Source organism: Rattus norvegicus, chromosome 10 (genome assembly GCF_021556685.1).
Source record: "Rattus norvegicus strain SHRSP/BbbUtx chromosome 10, alternate assembly SHRSP_T2T, whole genome shotgun sequence".
In the NCBI taxonomy this organism is placed as follows: Eukaryota; Metazoa; Chordata; class Mammalia; order Rodentia; family Muridae; genus Rattus; species Rattus norvegicus.
In genome coordinates this window covers 110605686-110628032 of record NC_141543.1, presented here as the reverse complement: position 1 = coordinate 110628032, position 22347 = coordinate 110605686, and positions in this window count along the sequence as shown.

The window sequence follows — 22347 nt, the reverse complement described above, 5'->3', positions numbered from 1 at the left end:
GTGGTTGCTGGAAATTGAACTCAGGACCTCTGGAAGAGCAGTCAGTGCTCTTAACCGCTGAGCCATCTCTCCAGCCCCGAACCTTCTTTTTGTATTTGATTACCACCAGAATTCTTAAAGTAAGACCTAAATATTTTTATTGCCGTGACAGACATGATTGCCAGTGGCTCTCCCTCCCCAGAAGGGCCATTTGAATTGTAGCCCTGCCCTGGTGCACATGGCCAACCTTCTTGTTGGGGATATCTACCTCAGACCTCTTCCAGCATGAAAATCCCTCAGCATGAACATTTTTTGGTTTATTTAATTTAATTTGTATATTATTCTTTAATTCTTCTTGGTTTAAAAACTCACCCTATCAGGGCTCGAATCTTCCCAGCAGGGGATACTGGCATCTCCTTAACTCCCCACGTCTGGCACAGAGCTGAGAGCCCAAGCAAGGCCAATAAAAACCTGTGGTTTGTAGGTCAACATGGGATGGTTTCATCCCAAGACAGAGTGTATTCCTGATCCTAAACCCTCCAGTCCTCAGTGAGATTAAAAATCAGCTTAAAAGGTAAAGGTCAGTGGATGCTCACGTACTCTGGGTGGGAATGCAAGTGGCTTCAGGGTTTGGGGAAAGTAATTCCAGATTCTTGAAATGACTCCTGTCTGTTTATCATGCACCTCTACACAGGAGGATCGCTCAAGAAAGGAGGGGAGTCACTGGGTGAGCAAGCTATGTTCGAATTCCATCACTGTGGTAACTCACACAAGGATGGACATAGTGCCTGGGCCTGGGTGGAAGGTGAGTGCCGTTCAAATAAATGCAGCTGTTGCAACTCAAGGTTTAGCTCTTGTATTTTTTTTCTTTGCCCATTTTCGTGATGTGTGCATGCGTGTATGTGTACATGTTCGCATGTGTTTTTGTGTGCATGTACATGTTCACACATGTGTTTGTGTGTACATGCATGCACATGTACATGTTCACATGTATGTTTGTGTGTGCATGTGTATTCATGTAATGTACACATTTACATGTGTATACATGTTTGCACGTGTGCATAAGTGAATATATGCGTGTGCATATGTGCATGCATGTACACATTTGCACGTGTGTGTACATGTGTGCATGTGTGAACATGCGCATGTTCGTATGTGTGCATGTGTGTGTACATGTTTGCATGTGTGTGCATGTGTGTTGGTGCACATGTACACACTTGCATGTGTGTATACAAGTTTGCATATGTGTGTACATGTTTGCATGTGTACATGTGTGTGTACATGTTTGCATGAGTGAATATGTATGTGAGTAAATGTTTGCATGCATGTACACATTTGCACATGTGTGTACATGTGTGCACATATGTGGGTGTGCCTGTGGAGACCTGGTTCTGGTGTCAGGAGTCATCCTTCATCACACTTTCATCCTATTCACTGAGGCAGTGCGTTTCAGTCAAACCCAGAGCTTGCTGACGGGGCTGGTCTGTCTTCTGTTTCTGTTCACTGAGGCTGAACTTCCAGGTCACTATCATGCACACTCAGCATTCAGGTGGGACTTTGATCCTCATGTGTGTGCATCAAGGGCTTAACTGCTGAGCCAGCTCTCCATCTTTTCTCTTGAGGAAGGAACTGAAAACATTTAGGTTATTTATTTCTTTTTGAGACATGGTCTGGCTATGTAGACCAGGTTGGCCTCAAACTCACAGAGATCCTCCTGCCCCTGCCTCCTGATTGCTAGATTAAAGACATGCACCACCACTCTTGGTGCTATGATATCTATATATATGTATATGTACATGTACATGTACTTGCACATGGAAATGTATGTATATATATACATATAGATATTTTAATAATGAGAAAAAACCTTTAAAAAGTGAAAAAGAATTAATAATAGCAACAACCAAAACTAGCGATTTTTTCTAATGCTGGGAAAAGAACCCAGGGCTTGAACCCTGAGCCTTAGAGAGAAACCTCACAAGTGAAGGGTCCAGTACCAGGAGGAATGGAGGGCAGCCTTGTGGAGACCCCAGGAAGAGCCTACCTTTGTGATCATTCTCTATATCTTGAGTCGTGGATTTTTCTATCCGTAGCTGTGTTTTCCCTGTAGGGTAGTGGTTCTCAACCTTCCTAATGCTTAAACCCTTTCATACAATTTCTCATGTTATTGTGACCCCTCAACCATAAATTTTTTTTTATTCTTTTTTTTCGGAGCTGGGGACTGAACCCAGGGCCTTGCGCTTGCTAGGCAAGTGCTCTACCACTGAGCTAAATCCCCAACCCCAAATTATTTTTTTTCTTAAGATGTATTTTTTTTTTTTCGGAGCTGAGAACCGAACCCAGGGCCTTGCGCTTACTAGGCGAGCGCTCTACCACTGAGCTAAATCCCCAACCCCAAAATTATTTTTTTATAGTTGTAACTCTGCTACTGTTATGAGTCACCATGTAAGAGTCTGAACCGCAGGATCTCTGACATACAGCCCCTGTGATGGGAGCCGAGAGCGCAGGTTGAGAACGGCTGCGGTTGGGCCTTGTCTCCTTGCAGAGGTATTCACACTGTTTCTGTGTAACTTAACTTGTTCTGGAATCCTTCCAGGATGCTCCACACTGATGAAACCTCGCTGTGGTCCGTGTTCTGCCGGCTGCGCAGAAACCCATTGCGCACATAGGGCGCGGTCTCGTGGAAACAGTGCTGTGACTGAGGATTGGCATCATTCGGTGTTGCCTTATGCTCCTGGTCTAACAGTGCTTTGAGGACCCATTATGACTTCTCTCCTCTTCTCATGTGGATAGACGTGGTTTTGACTAACTAGAAGTTACTGGATGGGGCTAGAGAGCTGGCTCAGCAGTTAGGAGCTCTTGCTGTTCTTGTAGGGGGCGGGCACTGGCTTGGTTTCCAGCGTTCACACTGGGTGCTCACAACTGTCTATAATTCCAGCTCTGGGGGATCCTGACACTCTCTTCTGGCCTCTGACATACATAATAATAAAATAAATAATAATAACAATAAATAAATAATACAATAAAATAAATCTAAAAAGCTACTGGAAGTATAGTGACCCATTTTCCTTTTTTTTTTTTTTTTTTCCGGAGCTAGGGACCGAACCCAGGGCCTTGCGCTTCCTAGGCAAGCGCTCTACCACTGAGCTAAATCCCCAACCCCCCCATTTTCCTTTTAAAGAAAATTCTTCTCTCATACAACACATCCCAACCACAGCTTCTCCACCATCCACTCCTCCCACGACTTCCCTCTCCACCAGATAGTCCCCTCTCCCGTCTCGCCCCAGAAAAGAGCAGGCCTCCCAGGGTCATCAACCTAAGGGATTGAAATACAATAAGATCAGGCACAAACATGCTCATCAAACCTGGGTGAGGGAACCCAGTGGGAGAAGAGGGGTCCCATGAGCAGACAGAAGAGCCAGAGACACCCCACCCCCATCATCAGGAGTCCTACAGAAATGCCAAGCCACCAAACATAACGATATGCAGAGGACTTATCACAGACCCATGCAGGCTCAGTGATCCTCCATGAACCCTGCTAGTTGATTCTGCAGGCCATGTTCTCCTCACTTCCCCCTTCTCCATCCCCCATGACTGTCACAATTCCCCCTTCCCCCACTTCTGCAGGGTTTCCTGAGGGGAGAGGCCTGATGGTGACCTCCAACATGGGCTCTTCCCCCCCCCCCCACTAAAGTTTGGCTGGTGACCTTTAATCTCAGCATTTGGGAGTCAGAGGCATGAGGTTCCCTGTGAGTTTGAGGCCAGCCTGGTCTACATAGTTAATTCTAGGCCAGCCAGAATTTAGTAGTTTCAAAAAAAAAATCAGAAAGAAAGAGAGAGAGAGAGAGAGAGAGAGAGAGAGAGGAAAGAAAGAAAGAAAGATTAAAAAGAAAGGAAGAAAGCAGACTCCCTCCTGTAATTTGTTAGCTGGAAGGACTCATACAGACAGGTAATGGGCTTGTAAATTGAAATTTTTATCATTGCTGTATTAACAGGTGTTGGAACATGATCCAAGAAAGGAGTTGTTCCAGGGAATTCTGAGTGCGTATGAGAAAACTCCCAAGAAAACGAGAGAAAGAGTCTTGTGACCACAGTCTCCTCAAACACACAGAATTGTTCTTGGACTGTGCCTTTGTGCCCCTCCTAGGTGTAGGAGAGGGAATGATTTTACTTCAGATAATTCATTACACGTGTCTTATTCGTTTAAATGCCTCTGTGGGAAAACATGCTTTAGGCACACGCGGGTCGTCCTTGTGATTGGTCGCTTGACTCTTCAGATTGCGATTCTTCTTAACCCTCTGAATATCAATCGTCTGATGCTCTGAATAAATTGGCTATTGGATGAGAGTTTAGTCGGCCTCGCTTTTGAAAGGCTTACTTATTTATCTTATATATATATATATGAGTGATCTGTCTTCACGCACACCAGAAGAGGGCATCGGATCCCATTACAGATGGTTGTGAGCCACCATGTGGTTGCTGGGAATTGAACTCAGGACCTCTGGAAGAGCAGCCGGTGCTCTTAACCACTGAGCCATCTCTCCAGCCTGCAGTCTGCCTCATTTTTAGGCTCTTTCTCCTGGGTCCCACCTAGAGTAATAAGCAATGGTTGGCTTCTCATCGAATTTTCTGTCAAGTGCTTTTGGCTGAATTCCCCCTCTCTTCTCTCATAGTCAGGGTCTCTAACTCACTGTGTACCCAAAGATGACCTTAAACTCCTGATTTTTGTGGGCCTCTGCTTCTGGAGTACTGGGTTATGAGGAGGTGCTATCACACCTGCTTTTGGTGTTTATGGCCGTGCTAGGGACTAACGGCAGGGGTTCGTGCATGCTTACCTAACACTCTACTAAACGGAACTTGTAACGCACATCTGCCCGAAAATAAACGTAAAAAATAAACGTTTCTTTGCCGGAGGTGCATGTGTGGAGGTCACAGGACAATTCGTAGGACTTGATTCTCTCCTTCCACCCAGTGGGTCCTGGGGATGGAACACAGATCCTCGGGCTCGGCAGCAAGCACCTTTCCCTCCAGTCCCATCTTGCCGGCCGTAGATGAACTTTTCTGACATTCACTTTTAGAACACTTACTGGACAGTGGTGGCGCACCTTTAATCACAGCCCTTGGGAGGCAGAGGCAGATGGATCTCTGAGTTTCAGGCCAGGGTGATCTACAGAGTGAGTTCCAGGATAGTCAGGGCTACACAGAGAAACCTGTCTTGGAAGGAAGGAAGGAAGAAAGGAAGAAAGAGAGAGAAAATTAAAACTCAAACATGCCTAATTACGACTTCAACCTGCCCACCGCTATACCTGATCAGATCACCTGAGTTTAGCCCCCATGACCACATGGTAGAAGGAGAAAATCATCTTCAAGAGCTGCCCTCTGCCCTCCACACATGCACATTGGCATGTACACAGACCCCGTCCATACATGTGCACACATAGCATCAGCAAGTGTAAAGGAAAACATTGAAGGAGGAAAATAAGAATCTCAGAATGGCCCGTCCTGAGGAGACAGGACCAGGGAGTTGTGTCCAACAGGAGGCTGCTGAACAATGGGGGCAGCCGAAGGGGTTGGTTCCTATCTTTATGTCCCCAGAGGAGGAAACACTGCCTCGGGGTGGTGGCAAGGTGTCCCCTCCCTCAGCCTCAGCCTTGAGCTCTGCCAACAGTGGTGCTGAGCAGGCCTGCAGGGCAACAGCTAAACCAAGATAGGGACAGGACGGGGTAGGGAGGGGTACTGATCTTGTGTCAGGGGATGGGGTAGGGAGGGGTACTGATCTTGTGTCAAGGGGCCAAAGGATCCTGGAGGTAACAGGTTGAATTGCCTTCCTTAAGGAAATGTTCAATAATGAGTCCTAGGAGCCAGGACTGTGACCTTCCTTGGAAAGGTTTCTATCTGTGCAATCAAAGTGAGCATTTGATTGGCTGTCTTGGATGAGGGTGAGCCCAGAGCCCAGTGACCGGTGTTTTTAGATAAGACAACCATAGCATTCGGGACACAGATATGTGGGAGGGAAGGCCTGAGCCACCCCATCTGGCTCTCTGCTATGTACATGCATATACACACATATCTACACATGTAATTATATATGTATGCTCTATGTGTGTGCATGTGTATGTACATGTGTGAGAAGGCCTGAATTTTTTTTAAAAAAGGTTTATTTTATGTATACGAGTATACTGTAGCTTTCTTTAGACTCACCAGAAGAAGGCATCGGATCCCATTACAGATGGTTGTGGGCCATCATGTGGTTGCTGGGATTTGAACTCAGGACCTCTGGAAGAGCAGTCAGTGCTCTTAACCACTGAGCCATCTCTCCAACCTGAGAAGGCCTGAATTTAACATTGACTTCTTCATCTGTAGCTACTTTATTTGTGGAGGCAGCATCTCTTGAACTCTAAGGTCACCAGTTGGCTAGTCTAGCTAGATAGCTTGTACTACAGATCCCATGTCCCTGCCTCCCGAGTATGGGGTGGCGTGCTTTTACATGTGTGCTGGTTGGTCTTTGTCAACTTGACACAACCTAGACATAACCTGGGTAGAGGGAGCCTCCATCAGATTAGCCTGTAGCCGCATCTCTGAGGCAATTTTTTAAATTGTTAATCGGTACAGGAGGGTTCAGCCCACCGTGGGCGGTGCTGTCCTTAGGCAGGCGGGCCTCAGCAATATAAGGAAAGTAGCAGAGCAAGCCAGTAGGCAGTGCTCCTCCAGGGTCTCTGCTTCAGTCCCTGCTCTGTCTGCTTCACTGACTGTCATAGTTAAGATCACTACTGCTGCCACTAAAACACCAAAAGCAACTTGGGGAGGAAAGGGTTCATTTGGCTTACACTTCCACATCATAGTCTATCACTGAAGGGAATTAGGTCATGAACTTAAGCAGGGCAGGAACCTGGAAGCAGGAGCTGATGCAGAGGCCGTGGAGGGGTGCTGCCTGCTAGTTTGCTCTTCATGGCTTGCTCAGTCTGCTTTCTTATAGAACCCAGAACCACCAGTCTGGGAATGGCACCGCTCATCATGGGCTGGGCTCTCCCACATCAATCACCAATTAAGAAAATGTCTTACAGGCTTTCCTGCAGCCAAATCTTAGGAGGTGTTTTCTTACTTGAGGTTCCCTCCTCTCAGATGATTTTAGCATGTGTCAAGTTGACATAAGACCGGCCAGCACAGTGACGGATTGCTCCCTGGAAGTATAAGATAAAATAAGCCCTTTCCTCTCCTATGTTATGTTTGGTTAGCGTTCTATCAGCAACAGAAAGGCAAACAAGAATAACATGGGGTCTGGGGATTCGAACTCTGGTCCTCATGCGCTGTGGCAAGTACCCCAGTCTCTCAGGCTCCACCATGTTTTTATTTCGTTCTTTTAAAAATATTTTATTTTTTAATTATGTGCATATGTGCGCGGATGCGTGCACACATGAATCCAGGTGCCTGTGGAGTACAGAAGAGGACTCCAGATGCCCTTCAGCTGGAGTTGCAGATGGTTGTGTGACGGCTGATGTGGGTGCTGAGAACTGAACTTGGGTCCTCTGCAAGAGCGGCCAGAGGGCTTAACCACTGAGCCATCTCTTGAGTCCCGACCATATTTTTCAACTGAAAGTTGAGTACCGCACAGTACCATTGCTTCTGGGTAGTTCATGTCACTGGGGCACTTCCCATCCTTTGTGTGTGTCTAGCCTCCTGTGGAGTGTGAGGGAGGACTCTGCCTAAGTTGGCTGGATGTGCAGTACTGAATGGGATTGGACAGAGACACGACACACCTTTGACCTCTGGAGCAGCTTCAGGACCCCTCTGTCTTGCCCGCATCTTCACCCCTTCCCTGCCGGGAGGACACACCTCTCCCTAGCTCTTGAGGAATGACTGGTTTCCAGCTGAAAGATCTGTGTTGACAAAGTGCAGACTGGTATTCGCCTTCCCTGTGCGTGTTCACGGCGGGTGGGACACCGTGGTTTCACTTAGGGAGAAAACCACCAACATCTGGACAGCAGCAGTTGCCGAGGGCCCTGGATGGGGTGGGAAGAAGAGAGAGCAGCCTGTCCCAGGGAGAGTCTCGGTTTGCTCGGATTTCTCCTCCGGGCCCCACTTCCCACCTGGATCAGCCCGACAGGGTAGGGGCTGAAGCTGTTGGTCTAACCAATGAGACAGCATGAAGCGATTGGTCCAACCAATGAGAGAGCAGGCACTCCGGGACACCCTCCTACAGTTTAGGGGGGTGGTGCCCAAGTCTGACGATCCTGAAGGATCCCAGTGTTTGTTGGGTTTCGCCAGCCCCTTGGACAGAGGTCATAGGTTGGATCTGTCCAGACACAACTTGTCCTCCCAAGACCTGGCCTCACCTCATCTCATCCTAGATCGCCTGTCCTTTTCATCAGGGCCAGGACAAGGACACTCCTCTGACTTGCATCATTCCCCGGGAGCGCCCTGAAGTCCTCTTCTGAGCTGGCAAGCCCTCGCTGTTCAGCTCTGTCCTAGCCAGCCCAAGAACAATTCCTGCTGAGCCTTAGGACAGTGCAAGCAAAGGTCCTTGTGACCTCACAGCTTCCAAGTACTTAGGTTTAAAGAGGGCCTTGGAGCCACTGGCTGAGAGCCAAGACCAAGGAGGGAGCAGTGGGGCTAGGATGTGGATCTCCTTCAAAGCTTTCCAAGTGAAAGGCCAGGCTACACATGGCGCCAGGGTCTGGTGTTTTCCTTGTACAGTATAGGACTGTGTATAACTGTCATCTCAACACTCAGGAGGCTGAGGCAGGAGGATGCCTAGTTCAAGGCCAACCTGGGTTACAGAGTAAGTCTGTGTCTCAAAAACCAAGAAAACAGAACGGAGGCCGGGGAGGTGGTTCAGTTGGTAAAACGCTGGTAGTGAGGACTGAGCTTAGATTCCAGCACCCATAGTGATGTGTGCCTGCAAGGTCTGTGCTGGGGAGACAGAGAGCTGGTCCTGGAAGCTCATAGGCCAACAAGCCTAGCCAAATCAAGGGACTTTGGGTTCAGGCAGGGATTGTTCTGAAACGTAAACGTGGAAAGGGATTGTGGCACCTGATGTCGACCTCTGGTTTCCACACACAAATGCACGGGCACATGCACATGCACATACAGGAGTACACACACACACTCACAAGTGCATATACTATATGCACACATCTGAGCCATACCCTGGGTCTCTGCAAGAGCAGCCAGTGCTGAGACAACCTCTCCAGCTTCTGTAAAAATTAAAACGTTTTTCTTTTATTTTTAAGATTATAATTTTAGTATACATTATTTCCCCCTTCTCTTTCCCCCTCTAAACCCTCTCTTATACCCCTCTCTTGGCTCTTTTTTCAATTCATGGCCTTTTAGAAGATGGTAATGTGCATTTATGTACAGTGCGCGCGCACACATACACACACACACACACACACACACACACACACACACTCCTAAATATAACCTGCTCTAACCTGCCCAGTTTATATAATGCCACTCATGTGTATGGTTTTAGGGCTGACCATTGGGTTCTGGATAACCAGTTGGTGTGATCCTCTGCCAGAGACTGTTTCTCCGGCTCTGAGCATTCTTCCCATGTCTGTAGCTCTTTGCGTGGGGTGGAGGTCTCATGGGGTTTCCCTGTCCACTTTGCATGTCTATGGATGTTGTCCTTGTTTAGCTCACATTTAGATAGGCAGGCTGGTGAGTGGGTGTAGCTTCTGACATAATGAAGAGAAACAATCTTATAGCAAAAAATTTTTTAAAAAAAGATACTGTGTTTTTCACATATATAAAAGCAACATATGCCCTTGGTAGAAATATCTTGTAAAAGTGAATCCAGCTTATATGTTGACATCAAAAAGAGATGGCGCAGCTTACCTTTATATGTGTACGGTGCAGCCTACCTTCACATGTATATGGTGCAGCCCAACTTCATATGTGGATAGTGCAGCCTACCATCACATGGAGATGGTGCAGCCTACCTTTGCATGTGATGGTGCAGCCTACCTTCATATGTGGTTGGTGCAGCCTACCTTCATATGTGTTTTTCTTGTGCCTTCACCCAGATGAAGACTCTGGGAGAATGGGCCGCAGAGATCTCCTGTGTGCCCACCGCGCCTCTCAGCCTGCTTTGGTGCTTGTGTAGGAGGGGCCTCCCTTACTTCCTCTTTGCTGCCCTTTTAACTTACTGTTGGCGCCGCCGACTCACCGTCTTACTCTCCTCAGTATAATAACGCACACGTTCTCCCCATGGGTACTGAGTGTGGAACCCAAGACCTTCCGTGCTCTAGGTGCCTGCTCACTACAGAGCAGTATCCGAGCCCTCCTTGAGTGTCTGTCCCACAGCTTTGTTCCTTGGGCTGTGGATGGGCAGTTTGAGGTTTTCAAATAAGGGCCACAAGGTGCTGGGAACATCGCCTCCCGAGAAGCAACTCAGCAGCCTGACGGGAGAACAAAGGGGCCAGACTCAGGATGTGAAAGTTTGGGGTTAGAAGATCTGTAACGTTTGGATGAACGAAGACAAATGCCCCTTCTTTTTCTTTTCTTTCCTTTTTTAAAGATTTATTTATTTTATTTATACAAGTACACTGTCGCTGTCTTCAGACACAGCAGAAGAGGGGATTGGATTCTGTTTACAGATGGTTGTGAGCCACCATGTGGTTGCTGGGAATTGAACTCAGGACCTCTGGAAGAGCAGTTAACGCTCTTAACCACTGAGCCATCTCTCCAGCCCCAAAGCACTGGGTGAGAAGCACTTGCTTTCCTAGGTCCTCCTCCTCTGCCTCTTCCCCCTCCTCCTTTCCTCTTCTTTTTCCTCCTCCTCTACCACCTCTTCCTCCTCCTGGTGGGGAGGGATAGACACAGGGCCTTAACATGTTGCCCAGTCTGGTCTTGAAATCACTATGCAGCTCAGCAGGGAGTGTGGGTTTTGTCCCAACCCCTCACAACCTCCCAAACATTGGGGTTACAGATATGGGTCACCACCACCACGTTAGCCTCTGTTTCCAATTCCTTGATGGCACTAGCGTGTATCCAAATTGAAAACAGCTACCACAGCATAGAGACACGCTGGTCTATTTTAAGTTTTAGGAAAAAGGTTAAAACGGTGTTTCTGTTGAGCACTGGGGTTTCAGCCTATGGAAATTGTCAGAAGAGTATATTCAACCCTTTCGCTGTTTCCTATCAGGTCACGAATCTTTTTTTCTCTTATGTTGGTAGCTGACTCAGTTGTTTTCGTACTGCTGTGACCAAAATACCTGACAAAAGGGACTTAGGAAGGAGAGCTTTGAGGGTACAGTCTGCTGTGGTAGGGCATGAGACAGTTTGTTACATGGTGTCTTTAGTCAGGAAGCAGAGAGGGAGGGGGAGGGGGAGTGGAAGGGAGAGAGAGAGAGAGGGAAAGAGGAAGAGGGGGAGGAGAGGGGGAGGGGAAGGGGAGAGGAAGAGGGAGGGGGAGGGGGAGGGGGAGGGAGAGGGAGAGGGGGAGGGATAGATATGCTGGTCACTTTGTATCCTTAATCAGGAAGCTGGTGTTCAGCTCACTTTCTGTTTTTGATTCAGTTCAAGACTCCAGCCCACAGTATGGTCTCCTACATTCATGGATCTTCCTTGCTGATTTAAACACCTGCACAGATATGTCCAGGAGTGGGCAACCTCTTAGCTCATTCTAAATCCAGTCAAATTGAAGATGAAGATTACCCATCAGAGCAGGTGTGTCGGCAGGGCCATGAATCCAAATCCAAATGTTAATCATGGAAAAAAAAACAGAAAACAAAAAACAACAACAACAAAAAAACAAAAACAAAAACAAAGCAGTGTTATGCTGGCAACCTGGCACTGCCGTCCTACTAACCTCTTTGTGAGGCTGGATCGCAAAACTACGCTGTTCCTTTGCGCCTCGGTAAGACAACAACCAAAACAGACAGGCGGCTTTCCGGAGCCCCTACCACACGGTAAATGTGAGTTTTCAGGAATTACCCAACTGTGATTCTTAAGGCAGCCTCTGGACACCTGCGTGTGAGTAGGAGAATAGGGGAACACCACGCCTCACATGCAGGGAAACCCGTGTGGGGAAACAGTGGGCTTTCAAAACTCTTGCTAGTACTCGACCCCCAGTAGAGCACAACTGGGGGGCATAGCAAGTGATCAGGATGTGAGGCCTCCCTCTTTTGGACAGGATCCAAGCCCTTGTGAAAGGATGGGAGGTGGACTTGGAGGGATGGCTCAGCCGTTGCTAGAAGCGCTTAGCGCTCTTGCAGAGGACTCAGGTTTAGTTATACTCCACTCACCCACATCGGGCAGCTCATAGCTGCCTGTAATCCATTGCCTGGGTATCAAAGGCCTCTGGCCTCTGCAGGCTCGGGCACATAGGTAGTGTATGTAGTATGGCTTTTGGATGAGAATGACCTCCTAAGCTCATGGGTTTGAATCCTTGGCAGGAGCATGGCAGCATCCAGGCAGGTATGGTGCAGGAGGAGCTGAGAGCTCTACATCCTCATCTGAAGGCTGCTAGCAGAATACTGGCTTCCAGGCAGCTAGGATGAGGGTCTTAAAACCCATGTCCACGGGGTTGGGGATTTAGCTCAGTGGTAGAGCGCTTGCCTAGGAAGTGCAAGGCCCTGGGTTCGGTCCCCAGCTCCGAAAAAAAGAACCAAAAAAAAAAAAAAAAAAAAAAAAAACCCATGTCCACAGTAACACACCCACTCCAACAAGGCCACGCCCACTCCAACAAGACCACGCCCACTCCAACAAGACCACGCCCACTCCAACAAGGCCACGCCCACTCCAACAAGGCCACACCATGGGTTTGACTACTTGGTCCCCAGTTAGTAGAGCTGTTTGGAGGGATTGAGAGGTGCGGCCTTGTTGGAGGAGATGTGTCACTGGGGTTGGGCTTTGAGATTCCAAATGACAACTCCTAGCATGCCTCTCTGTTTTCTGTTTTCAGATCAGAATGTGGGCTCTTGGCTGTTTCTGCCACCTTTGCTCCACTGACCTGCAACCAATTAAATGCTTTCTGTTATAGGTTGTCTTGGTCATGGTATTTTATCATAGCAACAGAACAGTAACTGAGACAAGCAGGCTCTAACACATACACAATTTTAAATCTTAAATAAATATATCCTTAAAGTAAGAATGCATGACATCCAGGATGGGTGGAGCAGGAACATCGGGAATTCAGAGTATTCGAGATTATTCTTGGCTACATTGTGAGTTCTTGCCTGGGCTACATGAGGCTCTGTCTTAAAAACTCACTCCATCTACTATATCCCAGGAGGAGGAGGGAGAGGATGATGATGAGGAGGAGGGTGTCTTAGTTGAGGTTTTGTCTGCTGTGAGCAGACACCATGACCAAGGCAACTCCTATAAGGACATTTAATTGGGGCTGGTTTACAGGTTCAGAGGTTCAGTCCATTATCATCAAGGTGAGAGCATGGCAGCATCCAGACAGGTGTGGTGCAGGAGGAGCTGAGAGTTCTAGATCTTCATCTGAAGGCTGCTAGCAGAATACTGGCTTCCAGGCAGCTAGGATGAGAGTCTTAAAACCCATGACCACAGTGACACACCCACTCCAATAGGGCCACACCTAATAGTGCCACTCCCTGGGTCTATCATGTACAAACCATCACAGAGGAGGAAGAAGAAGGAAGAGGAGGAGGAAGAAGAGGAGAAGGGGGAGGAGGCTGAGGATGATGATGAGAAAAAAAGCCATTTTCTTTTTGGTCTGTCTGTCTGGAGTGGAGGTAGGGACCAGACACCAGTTCTGGTGGCAACTTCATCTTGGATTTCCTGTCCTTCAGAATCCTGAGCCATGAATTTTTGTCTCCGGTGACCCAATCTCGCTTTTCACACTGGCTTTTTGTGACTGAGCAATCACAAGGGTCTTGTTCTTCCCAAATGCAGAAAAGACATGAAATGTCCATTTTAGCCAACACACACACACACACACACACACACACACACACACAGACATACAAACACACAGACACAGACACGTACACACACACAGAGAATGAGAGAGAGAGAGAGAGAGAGAGAGAGAGAGAGAGAGAGAGAGAGAGATCGAGCGCTGTGGAATGCTGTCCCCATGGCCATTCCCAACTGTCAGTGCAGCTGTTGATCACATGGGTGACACCTCTGTGGCTTCCTGGGAACCTGGACTCTGCGATGAGAATTCCATGGTTCTGACCTTTGCCCTATTTCTCTCAGGTTCCACCATTGCAGGATTTGAAGATTGGTTTCTGTCAGCCCATCAGGGATAGGCAAAGGAGAATTGGGGCCACATGGTTCTTTTGTGATGTTTATCTCTCTCTTACCCTCTGTGACCACTGACAGTTCTCTTGCCTCTTTCCATTCTTGGCCAGGGTTTTTTTCCTTCCTGCAGGTTCTAGCCTCCTCTACCCTCCTCTGGGCAACTTTGAATTGCGTCAGAGGAAGAGTCCATAATGTCTGTCTGTGACAGATCTCCAGCTCATGGGCAAGCACCTTTTATTTTTTTAGATTTATTCTTTTGGTTGTTGTTTTCTTGAGATAGGCCTTCTCTGTGTAGCCCTTGCTGACCTGGAACTCACTCTGTAGACCAGAGCTCCTCTTGCCCCTGCCTCCTGAGTATGGGGATTATAGACCACATGGGGCTGACACTTATTCATTTATTTTTATGTATGTGTGTGCGTTCGTGTGTGCGTGTGTGCACTAGATGTGTGCAGTGCCCAGAGAGGCCAGAAGAGGGTGTCAGGCCCCCTGGAGCTTGAAATTCAAGTGGTTGTGAGCTGCTGCGTGGGTCCTGGCACCCAGCCTGGGTCCTCTTTACTATTGAGCTGTTTCTCTAGTGTGTCCCACCCCCACCCCTTTCCTTCTTTTTTCCTCCACCTCAGGCCCCTCTCTAATTTCTCCCATAGCACTTACTTGTGTCTTGTAGACTGCCTCAGTTTCTCAGACTGACTTTACACTCGCTGTGTGTGGGAAGGGGAGGGTGACCTCGTACTGGTTCTCCTGCCTTCCGATGTTAAGTTCTGTGATGACAGGTGTACTCCAGCCACCAATCTGACTTCACAGAATTTCATTAATAAAATGATTTTTTTTTAAAAAATTGAAAGTAATTTGCCAACCACCCAAGCGTAAGCCTACAAGGAGAACATGTACATAATCTAAAATTTAAAAGCATTACTTCCTGTGACCTCTATCGTCCAGTGGTTAAGAAACCCATTTTCCACCTAGTGATTAATGAATTCATTAGCTGGCGGAACAGGCGGACGTGCATTAAAATTCTGACATAGGTTTATCATATGTAAAATTTAAAAGTTGATCTCAGCTCTTGGGGAGAGAACTGGCTGGGATTTTTAAAGGATTCTTTTGTCTTGGGAGACTCGTGCCTCCGGAGTTCAGTCAGAGCCGTCCAGTGTGTATGCTTTGCGGGGTAAGCTGTGGGGAAGCTACTTCACCGCGATTCACACTCGGACAGGAGATGCTCAGGTGAACACTCTGACCGTTTTCCCTAGGTCTTGATGCTTGTATTGACAATAGAGATGGAAATGCCGGGGTCGCTTCCTGGCGGCAGTGGGGGTGGGTGGAGAGGCAGGACTGCAGTGACCACACTAACAGTCCAGTACCAGGGTGCCAGGCTATAACCTATCCAGGTGGCGGAGGTGACTCCCATGTTCAAGCACAACAGGTAGGGCAGTCGAGTTGGAGAGCAAGGGAAGCGCCTACTGCACATGCGTAGATCCAAGTGTGCAACCGTATTCATAAGGGTCTACTTCTTCCACCAGACCTGAGGAATGTTTTCAGAGTGCATTAGGGGACATCAAGATCTGACTTGCGGTAGTGTGTGGTGACCAGCGTGTGTGGCTAGAATGTGTTGTGCCCCACTTGTAAGATCATCAGTGCTAGGAGCGAGTATCTAGCGTTCTTTGCGTGTATTTCCGTACCTGGTGTGTCCATGGGGGTAGGGAGGTGTGCAACGGTGTGAGCCGTGAAGTGCAGTGCCTGCGCGATTCCTGCATTGCATCCGCTTCCCAAACCTTCCTCCAGCTCTGGGCTCAGCTCACTTCGAACGCAGTGGTCCAGCCCCAGGCGCGGGAACAGGCCGCGGGTTACCATGGCAACAGATGCTCCTCCAACCCGGAGCCACAGAGAGCTGCTGCGGCCAAGCGTGGGGAGGGGAGCTGCACATCCAGACCGGCGATGTGGGGGGAGGGGAGCCACGTCCTCATAGCTGGGATAAACGGGGTGCTCTAGACACGCCCCTGGGGATCATTGGCAAGCCCCGGTGCTAAGAACTAACGTTATTCGTTGGGCGGCGGCAGGCTTGTGCTTGTGTGTGTGGAGGCACCCGATGTCCCTTTTGCTGGTCATGAACCCGTCCGTTAACTGGAGCTCGAGGTTATCACAAGCTGGGTGGTCTGGAACCTGTAGATCCTCCTATTGGGTCCCCGTTAGAATAAGAAACGAATAAGGAGCGATTCTAAGCCGCTAACTTACTGGTTTGTGGAAGGACTCAACTCTATCGCAGCCCTCTAGGAAGGGCTGGCCAGGTCCCACTGGGATCGAACTCAGAGAGATGCCTATTTTTATCTGATTCAACGTGCGGAAGTTGAATGAGACTAATTTCCACCCACCATCCATTCATTCTAGATTGTGGGGCCTGACCGGCAGAACGCGAAGTACCTGGACACGCAGATCCCCAGGCTCACCCACACTTGGATTCAGAGGTGTGTGCGCGGGCCCGTAGGTGTGTACTGTGCGCCCCGCGTTCGCTCTGCCTGTGCTCAAATCAGACCTGGTTTGAGATCCTGGCATCCTGGGTGCTGAGTTGGGGAAGCTGGGGGTTTCCCTGAGGGGAGTGATGCCTGGGCCTCGGCATCTCGGTTCTTTTCTCTAAACCGCCCCGTTCACTTGGCGGCACCCTGCGGATATCCCGGAGGCTGAGTCTGAGCAATCAGAGCTGCAGTAGCTGAGGTGGCTCTCGCTCACTGCAAAAGCTGCCTGGGAAAGGCTTTTCTGGCGTTGAGGAGCCCAGGAGCGCCACCTCCTGGTGACAGCCAGCATCATAGAACCAACTCTGAAGGGGCGGGGCCTCTTGACAAAGGGGTCTTTCTGTGTCCCCACGCGGACCACCCAAGTGGGTCCCAGGATGTTTCATATGCTGTTTCCGGCTGACAGGCCAGTGAAACGGTGGCTCGCTGTTACCTCTGCCCAGCCATGTCCCTGTGGGTGCGGGATGCGGGGCGTGGCTTTGTTTCCATTGGGTTTGTGCGGAGTCTGAGCTGGGTCAGTGATACTCAGAGATTTGCGCAGAGAGACTTCCCACCTGCTGACTTCAGCCTGAGGCAGCTGGGATAGCCCAGAATAACGGAGCATCTCCAAGGGAGCTTGGGGACACGTTTGGATGCCAGCCCTGAGGAGGCTAAGTGCCTCCCTGCAGAGCTTCCTGATCTGGCTTCCCAGATGACAGATGAGCAGGCAGGAGCCTGCCTGCTCTGTTATATAGTCCAAGTCGTTTTTTAAATTCACCCTTTCTTTTCTACTTAAAGTTATTTATTGCCAGGCCTGGTGATGACTAAATAATAATTAATCCTAGCAATTGGGAGGCAGAGGCAGGTAGATCTCTGTGAGTTCCAGGACAGCCAAGGCTACATAATGAACCCTTGCCTCAAATTAATTAATTGCATATGGGTATGCCCCTGCCCTTGCTTGTGTGTGCACATGCATATGGGAGCCAGAGGTTAACATCAAATGTCTTCCACCTCATTTTTATTCTTTAAACCAAGGACAAGCCCTGTCTGTCCTGGAACTCACTTGTAGACCAGGCTGTCCTTGAACTCACAGAAATCTTCCTGCCTCTGGCCCCCATTTACTGTGACTAAAGGCGTTCACCACCACTCCTGATTACATCTTTCCTCTGTGTGTGTGTGTGTGTGTGTGTGTGTGTGTGTGTGTGTGTGTCTTTAGACATGTGCTACAGTGCACATGTGAAGGTCAGAAGTCACCTTCCAAGGAGCGGATTCACCTTCCATCGTGTGGGGTCGGAGTATGAAAATCAGGTCATCAGTTTGGTGGCAGGCATCGTTCTCCAGTGAGCCATCTTCATGAATTCTCCACCTTACTTTTTCTTGAGGCAGGGTCAGCCTTTGAGTTACAGATTCGAATCACCATCAGTTTGTTTTTTGGTGCCGGAGATCCCATCTCATCTGGGGTTCTCAGGCTTGGGAAGTAGGCGTCTACTCCCTGAGCCATCTCTCTGGCCCCAGATGTCTATTATAAAAGGAAACAGTAACATGTGCAAGTCTAAGGTGATCCTAACCAGGAATGACTGCAGGTGAAACAGTTGTATCACTATCTGGGTGTGGCTGTGTGCCAGGTGCAGCCTGACACCCCACCCCCACCCCAGCCCCCACCCCACCCTCCGGCCAAACCCCTATCAGGAAGTGACTTGACTCAGGAGTGCCAGTCAGAACAAATTCTCTTGAAGGAGATTTGGAGGTGGGGCTTTCTCAGCATTTTGGTCCTGTCCATCACCCTGTCTCTTAGGAAACATATTTGTGAGCTCTAGCTCTAAAGCATCAAGGTCACCAAGAGGCTTGCTTGCTTGCTTGTTTGAGACAGGTTCTTACAATGCAGAACAGGTCGGTTTCAAACTTACAATCCTTCTGTCTCAGCCTCCTGAGAGTTAAGAATTACAGGCATGGGCTGCCTTGCTGGGTCACAATCCTTGATTTTACAGATGAGAGAGTTAAGGCCCAGAGGTAACTTGCCTAGAACTGAGAAGCCAGTGACTGTTGGCAAGAGAGTTGGCTGTTTTCTGGGTGATTCCATGGTACCTCAGCCCTGTTCTCCACAGGGGAAACTCAGCTCTGCAGGAAGGAACCCTCAGGTCACCCAGCATCTGGGGTGTCAACTCACCTGACCTCCACCAGGTGGGGAAGGCTCCCAGGGAGCCTGTCATGGGGTTGGAGCCAGCCATAGAGTTGGGACTGGTGTGTGTGTGTGCAGGTGTGCCTGTGTGTATGTGTGCATGTGTGTGTGTGCACGTGTGTGTGCACATGCAGGCATGCATATGTGTGCATGTGTGTATGTGTGTATATGTGCATGTGTGTGCATGTGAATGTGTGCATGTGTGCCTGTGTGTATCTGTGTATGTGTGTATGTGTGCACGTGTTATGTGGATGTGTGCACGAGTATGTGTGCATGTGTACATGTGTGTATGTGTGCACGTGTTATGTGTATGTGTGCATGAGTATGTGTACATGTGTGCATGTATGTATGTGTGCATGTGTGTATGTGTTGTGTGATGTTCATGTGTGTGCATGTATGTATGTGTGCATGTGTGTATGTGTTGTGTGATGTTCATGTGTGTGCATGTGTGTATGTGTGTACATGTATATATGTGTGTATATATGTGTATGTGCATGTGTGTGAGTGTGTGCATGTGTGTTTGTATGTGTGTATTGTGTATGTATGCATGTGTGTGTTTGTGTGTGTACATGCGTGTGCCTGTATGTGCAAGCATGTGAGTGTGTGCATGTGTGTGTGTGTGTGTGTGCCATCAGTGGAGGTGGGTGTGGGTTAGTCTTCTCTAGCAACCTATTTGATGCAGGGTCAGGAACCTAAGTGATTCTTGGGCTGGCCCAGTTCCAGGCATCTGGGCAGGGAGTTTTTTTTTTTTTTTCCTTCTTTTTTTCAGAGCTGGGGACCGAACCCAGGGCCTTGTGCTTGCTAGGCAAGCACTCTACCACTGAGCTAAATCCCCAACCCCTGGGCAGGGAGTTTTATCCAACAGGTCGGGCCAGGTCCCAGGTGCAAAAGTTAAAGCCATGAGCAGAAGCAGATCAGGAGGGGGGACAGAACCCCCACTCTCAGACAGTCTGTCACCTGAGGAGTGTATCTGCTATAGTCATCAGGGGAGTCATACTAGAGGGAGTCAGGCCTGGCCACCACAGCCCCTCAGCAGCAGGATAGTTAACGATCCCCTGTCTACACCACGTTGAGTACAGTCTTGGGCACTGCAGGTGTAGGGTGCTGCCTTTTGCTGGACAGTGGTCAGCAATCCTTTATACAGGGAACCAGCTCCAGACAGGAAACCAGGCCTGGGGGAGCTCGCCCATTGGAGGCCAGGCTTGGGACACGTTTGATTGTTCAAAATCAAGCTGCACAAGCACAGCTCTCAATGTAGAGAATGAATAGGCCTCCCTCTGCAGGCCCTGGCCACCCAGCCCTGCACTGGAGCCAGTCACCCTGACTGTGTTTGCGCTTCCCACCTTGTATGTTTTTGCTGAGCGCTGTGGTCCACAGACAACACTAGCTCCCTGTCAGCTCACAAAGGGCCTCCTCATTCATTTTCCTTTTAGGGCAAAGCCCACCCTCGAGCCAGGACCAGCCAGCCGGCCAAAGGGGCCTACCCCCGGCAAGAACGAACCCACTTCTGCTGTGTTTGGCTGCTGTCTTAAGGACTTAGCTATTTATGACACACCCCTCTGGGTCCTTCTCCCCAGAGTGGCCCCTGAAACTGTTTCAAAGTTTGGGTGTCCATAATGGGACTTGTGCCTTTTCCCCAGGGTACTTTGTTGGAAAGCACCCGCGGCCACGGATGCTCTGAATAGTTTCACAGAAGACCAGAGCACCCTCCACTTCCCAGTATGCTGTCCTGCCCAAGCGCAGTCCCACAGGGCTCCAGATGCCCCCATGTGGCCACAGGGGACAGCACTGCTTCCAGAGAGGCTTGGTGGGAGGGAGAGAGGATGGAGGACTGGCTGACAGCTGGTTTGGAGCAGCAAGGCTGGGCAGCTGGTCTTATTACCAGCTCCATAATGGCCACTGATGAGCTGATGCCGTGAGACAGAGAGGGTTGTGGGGGTGGGCTTTGGTAATCTGGGGGAGGCTGGGCCTATGCTTGTCTAGTCCAGAGTTCAACAACTTGCTTGCAGCCAAGAGACAGCTCCTAAAAGCTTCTTGGAAAAACCGGCCTCTTGGTTTGGCACAGGGAAGACAGACAGGTCTGGGGAAGGAGACGAATCAGAGATGAGGTCAGAGGAGAGCCACTGGGAGGGCGTCACCTCTCTGGGGTGGTGACTCTCGGCTAGATCTTGGAGGACACGGGCAAATACATACATGCTGTTTTGGAGAATGGTCACGGAGGCTGTAGACTAGGTGCGTCCAACCTGTGGCCCCGTGAGCAGCACACACCCCAGGATATCCATGGATTCTGCTCAACCCAGAATCATCAGCTTCATCAAAACATGAGAGTGGTTTGCGATTTTTTTCCCCTGTAACTTAATTTCATGGTTCTCCAGCTTGAGCCTGTGAGGGTGAGTGGGAAGGGGGCCCTTTCCCAGGCCCGCCTCTGGAGTGCGCAGACCTCAGGACAGGGAGAAGCTGCAGCCTCCCATTCAAGAGACAGACACTGGTGGGAAGACACTGAGCTGTGGGCAGGGGTCACAGCGCTCAGCTCTGAGCGGAGTCTGCACTCTGCTGCCCAGCGCTTTCCTGAAGTGGCCTCATGTTGGCAGCCTCTAGCTACATACGAGGGAGAATTCACGCCTCCAGAAGGGACAGATGCTACAATTCAGGACCCGTGCTTCTTTCTTTTTATCTACAGAGTACTTTTGCTGACGCTGCATGCCAGCTCCTAAGGGGAAACATCCCCTGTGAGTATAAACTGCCTAATCGATCTTGCTTCAGCCTTCTTGCCTGAGCGTTTGGGTCTTGGTGTCCGGCGCCCACACCATAGCCTGCGGAAGAACAAGGCTGTGAGTGCTTTCTGCCGACCATGGTGGCATTGTGTAGTGTCCTCACCTCCCTGCCTGTGTGGGGACCGGAACCTCTGGAGGCAGATTCAGTAATGCCAGCGTGTAGATTTAGGTCTGTCGCTAGTGTCCTGGGACTAGTCAGCTGAGGGCACGCTGACTTCAGCTTCCTTACCTCTAAGAGGCATTGGCTGAAAAGATCCTTGGGGTCCCTTTTAGATCTAGCATTCCTGACCGCTCCTGTACCATGTCTTCTCGATGACAGGCTGGTCCTCATCCCTCCTTATCTTTGCCCTCTGGTCTGATGCACCATATGTGTGGACACCAGCCCAAGCCACACACCGAGGGTAAGGCTACAGGGCACAAAGTGTTGCCATGGCTTCAAGTGGATGCCCACAGGCACGGGGGATGGATCCAGACCAAAACAACCCGCGTCTCCCAGCCCTCCCCAGCACCTTGGCATTGAGCCTCTGCACGCTGTGGGATCCACACCCCGGGCTGGCCTTTATCTACCATTTCTTATGCTCTGCACCTGGGATCTGCCCCAGTGCTGACTGCTCAGACTCCTGAAGGTGTTGTCCTCAGCTATGATCTTAGAGCACCTCTACCCTTGCCTGCTTGAGTGTCCCCTGGGTCCCTGGATTGACCTGTCCCCATCATTGGTTTT